This window comes from Arachis hypogaea, chromosome 19 (assembly GCF_003086295.3).
Source record: "Arachis hypogaea cultivar Tifrunner chromosome 19, arahy.Tifrunner.gnm2.J5K5, whole genome shotgun sequence".
Lineage (NCBI taxonomy): Eukaryota > Viridiplantae > Streptophyta > Magnoliopsida > Fabales > Fabaceae > Arachis > Arachis hypogaea.
Window position 1 is genome coordinate 50,126,091 of NC_092054.1, and position 5,522 is coordinate 50,131,612.

A 5,522-nucleotide genomic window follows, 5' to 3' on the forward strand; every position below is an offset into this window, starting at 1 on the left:
AGAGGGTTGTGTTGTGTGAGAATGAAGAAGAATGGAGAGGTTTATATAGTGGAGGGAGAGGGGTTAAGGTTCGGCCATATGGGGTGGATTTGGGTGGGAAAGTGATTTTGAATTTTGAAGGTAGGTGGGGTTTATGAGGTAGGTTTATGGGGAAGAGTGGATGGATGTGAGTGGTGAATGGGTAATAAGGAAGAGAGAGATTGAGGTGATTGGTGAAGGGTTTTGGGGAAAGGTGTTTATTGGGAAGAGAGGATGAATGAGAAGAGGGGAGAGTATGAGTGGAGGTAGGTGGGGATCCTGTGGGGTCCACAGATGCTGAGATGATCCTGTGGGGTTCACAGATCCTGAGGTGTCAAGGCTTTACATCCCTGCACCATTGAGGCATGTAAAATGCCTTTGCATGCAATTCTGGCGTTTAAACGCCGAATTGATGCTTGTTCTGGGCGTTCAACGCCCAGATGTAGCATGTTTCTGGCGTTGAACGCCAGTTCTATGCTTGTTTTTGGCGTTCAGCGCCAGCTTTCTTCAGTGTGCATTCCTGGCATCTGAACGCCAGGATGCTGCTTGTTTCTGGCGTTCAATGCCAGATCCATGCTCTGTTCTGGCGTTGAACGCTAGCCAGATGCTCCTTACTGGCGTTTAAACGCCAGTAAGTTCTTCCTCCAGGGTGTTCAATTTTTAATGCTGTTTTTCATTCTGTTTTCGATTTTTCAGTAGTTTTTTTGTGACTCCACATGATCATGAACCTAATAAAACATGAAAGAACAATAAAAATGAAAATAAAATTAGATAAATAAAAATTGGGTTGCCTCCCAACAAGCGCTTCTTTAATGTCAATAGCTTGACAATGAGCTCTCATGGAGCCTCACAGATGTTCAGAGCATTGTTGAGACTTCCCAACACCAAACTTAGAGTTTGACTGTGGGGGCTCTGGTTGACTCTACAGTGAGAGAAGCTTTTCATGCTTCCTCTCCATGGTTATAAAGAGAGATCCTTGAGTTTTAAATACAAGGTTGTCCTCATTTAGTTGAAGGATCAATTCTCCTCTGTCCACATCAATCACAGCTCTTGCTGTGGCTAGGAAGGGTCTTCCAAGGATGATGGATTCATCCTCATCCTTCCCAGTATCTAGGATTATGAAATCAGCAAGGATGTAAAGGCCTTCAACCTTTACTAACATGTCCTCTACTTGTCCATAAGCCTGTTTTCTGGAATTGTCTGCCATCTCTAGTGAGATTCTGGCAGCTTGCACCTCAAAGATTCCCAGTTTCTCCATTACAGAGAGTGGCATGAGGTTTATCCCTGACCCAAGGTCACATAGAGCTTTCTCAAAGGTCATGGTGCCTATGGTACAAGGTATTAGGAACATTTCGGGATCCTGTTTCTTCTGAGGCAATCTCAGTTGATCCAATGCATTTAGTTCATTGGTGAACAGGGGAGGTTCATCTCCCCAAGTTTCATTACCAAATAAATTGGCATTCAACTTCATGATTGCACTAAGGAACTTGGCAACTTACTCTTCAGTAATATCCTCATTCTTTTCAGAAGAGGAATACTCATCAGAGCTCATGAATGGCATAATGAGGTTTAATGGAATCTCTATGGTCTCTAGATGAGCCTCAGAGTCCTTTGGTTCCTCAGAGGGAAACTCCTTATTGATCACTGGATGTCCTTGGAAGTCTTCCTCCTTGGGATTCACGTCCTCCTCTTCCTCCATGGATTCGGCCATGATGGTTATATCAATGGCCTTGCACTCTCTTTTTGGATTTTCTTCTGTATTGCTTGGGAGAGTACTAGGAGGGATTTCAGTGATCCTCTTACTCAGCTGGCCCACTTGTGCCTCCAAATTTCTAATGGAGGACCTTGTTTCATTCATGAACTCAGAGTGGCCTTAGATAAATCAGAGACAAAATTTGCTAAGCTAGATAGATTCTGCTCAGAACTCTCTGTCTTTTGCTGAGTGGATGATGGAAAAGGCTTGCTATTGCTAAACCTGTTTCTTCCACCATTATTAAAGCCTTGTTGAGGCTTTTGTTGATCCTTCCATGAGAGATTTTGGTGATTTTTCCATGAAGGATTATAGGTGTTTCCATATGGTTCACCCATGTAATTCACCTCTGCTATTGCAGGGTTCTCAGGATCATAAGCTTCTTCTTCAGAAGATGCCTCTTGAGTACTGTTGGATGCAGCTTGCATTCCATTCAGACTCTGAGAAATCATATTGACTTGCTGAGTCAATATTTTATTTTGAGCCAGTATGGCATTTAGAGTATCAATTTCAAGAACTCCCTTCTTCTGAGGCGTCCCATTACTCACAGGATTCCTCTCAGAAGTGTACATGAACTGGTTATTAGCAACCATGTCAATGAGTTCTTGAGCTTCTGCAGGCGTTTTCTTTAGGTGAATGGATCCACCTACAGAAGTAACCAATGACATCTTAGCTAATTCAGACAGACCATCATAGAATATATCCAGGATGGTCCATTCTAAAAGCGTGTCAGAAGGACACTTTTTGGTCAGTTGCTTATATCTCTCCCAAGCTTTATAGAGGGATTCACCTTCTTTCTGTCTGAAGGTTTGAACATCCACTCTAAGCTTACTCAGCTTTTGAGGAGGAAAGAACTTGGCTAAGAAAGTCGTGACCAGCTTATCCCAAGAGTTCAGGCTATCTTTGGGTTGAGAGTTCAACCACACTCTAGCTCTGTCTCTTACAGCAAACGGGAAAAGTATAAGCCTGTAGACCTCGGGGTCAACCCCATTGGTCTTAACAGTATCATAGATTTGCAAGAACTCAGTTAAGAACTGAAAAGGATCTTCAGATGGAAGTCCATGAAACTTGCAGTTCTATTGCATCAGAGAAACTAATTGAGGTTTCAGCTCAAAATTGTTTGCTCCAATGGCAGGAATGGAGATGCTTCTTCCATGTAAATTAGAATTAGGTGCAGTAAAGTCACCAAGCATCCTCTTTGCATTATTACTATTTTCGGTTGCCATCTCCTCTTCCTGTTCGAAAATTCCTGTAAGGTTGTCTCTGGATTGTTGTATTTTAGCTTCTCTTAGTTTCTTTTTCAGAGTCCTTTCAGGTTCAGGATCTGTTTCAACAAGAATGTTCTTGTCCTTGCTCCTGCTTATATGACAAAGAAGGGAATAACAAAGAAAATATGGAATCCTCTATGTCACAGTATAGAGATTCCTTTGTGTGAGTAGAAGAAGAAAAGAATGTAATGTAAAAGAAGAGAAGAGGGAAAACTCGAACACAGAGAGGGAGGTGGTGTTCGAATTTTTGGATGGGAGAGAAGTGTTAGTAGATGAATAAATAAATAGAAGGAGATGAGAGAGAGAATTTCGAAATTTAATTAAAATAAAAATTAAATTTGAAAGTTAGATTTCGAAAATAAATTTTAAAAAGGAGTTGATGATTTTCGAAAATTAAAGGAAGAATAAAATTAAAATTAAAATTTAAAACAATTAATTAATTAAAAAGAAATTTTGAAAAAGAAGAGAGGGAATTTTCGAAAATAAGAGAGAGAGGATTAGTTAGGTAGTTTTGAAAAAGATATGATTGAAACAAAAAGATAAGATTGATTGAAAAAGTTTTGAAATTTGTTTTTGAAAAAGATATGATTGAAATTTAAAAAGATATGATTGAAACAAAAAGATAAGATTTGAAAATCAATTTTAAAAATATAAGAAGTTAGAAAAGATTTTGAAATTGAATTTGAAAAAGATATGATTGAATTTTAATTTGAAAAAGATTTGAAAAGAAAATTAAAAATATTAGATTTTGAAAACTAAAGTTGATTACTTGACTAACAAGAAACTAAAAAGATAAGATTCTAGAGTTTAAAGATTGATCCTTTCTTACTAGGCAAGTAACAACTTAATATTTTTGAATCAATCACATTAAATTCGAAAATCATGAACTAAAATTAAAAAAAAAAAGATTTTTGAAAATTAATTTGAAAAATTTTCGAAAATATTAGAAAGGAATTTTGAAAAAGATTTGATTTTTGAAAAAGATTTTGAAAAGATAAGATTTTTTAAATTGAAAATTTGATTTGATTCATAAGAAACAATTAAATTTAAAAACTTTTTGACTAAATCAAATCATATTTTCGAAAATTTTGAGTAAAATAAGGAAAAGATATTTTTTTATTTTTGAATTTTTAATGAAAAAAGGGAAAAACATGAAAAAGACTAATAACATAAAAATTATGAATCAAAACACACAATGCATGCAAGAACACTATGAATGTCAAGATGAACACCAAGAACACTTTGAAGATCAAGATGAACATCAAGACTTATTTTTGAAAATTTTTAATGAAAGAAAAACATGCAAGACACCAAACTTAAAGATTTTCAATAATTAGACACTAACAAGTTAAAAATGCATATGAAAAACAAGAAAAGACACAAAACAAGAAAATATGAAGATCAAACAAGAAGACTTACTAAGAACAACTTGAAGATCATTAAGAACATTATGAATGCATGAATTTTTGAAAAATGCATAAATTTTTAGAAAAAATGCAATTGACACTAAACTTAAAAATTGACTCTAGACTCAAACAAGAAACACAAAATATTTTTTATTTTTATGATTTTATTTTTTTTTGTATTTTATTTTACCCTTTTCGAAAACATATAGGAAAAAGGAAGTAATGAATTCAAAGTCCTCAATCAAAATCCTATGAATCATACCAGGTTAGTCTAAAGCTTGATGGCCAGACAAGCTTCAGCATACCAATTTGAAACTTTAGAATTCATTCTTAAAAATTTTAAAATAATTTTCGAAAACAAAGGGAATTTTTTTTTTGAAAGATTTTTGAAGAAATTTTTTTTGAAAATAAAACAAAAAGAAAATTACCAAATCTGAGCAACAAGATGAACCGTCAGTTGTCCAAACTCGAACAATCCCCGGCAACGGTGCCAAAAACTTGGTGTGTGAAATCGTGATCATTCCATTCCTTGGCAACGGCGTTAAAAACTTAATACGCACGTTCATGATCTTATATCCGTTTCACAACTTCGTACAACTAACCAGCAAGTGCATTGGGTCGTCCAAGTAATAAACCTTACGTGAGTAAGGGTCGATCCCACGGAGATTGTCGGCTTGAAGCAAGCTATGGTCACCTTGTAAATCTCAGTCAGGCGAATTAAATTAATTTTATGAACTGATAAGTAAAAGATAAATAAAATATAAAATAGGATAGTGGTACTTATGTAATTCATTGGTGAGAATTTTAGATAAGCGTATAGAGATGCTTTCGTTGCTCTGATCTCTGCTTTCCTGCTATCTTCATCCAATCAATCCTACTCCTTTCCATGGCAAGCTGTATGTTGGGAATCACCGTTGTCAATGGCTACTTCCCGTCCTCTCAGTGAAAATGGTCCAAGATGCTCTATCACGGCACGGCTATTCATTTGTCGGTTCTCGATCATACTGGAATCGGATCCATTGATCCTTTTGCGTCTGTCACTACGCCCAACACTCGCGAGTTTTAAGCTCGTCACAGCCA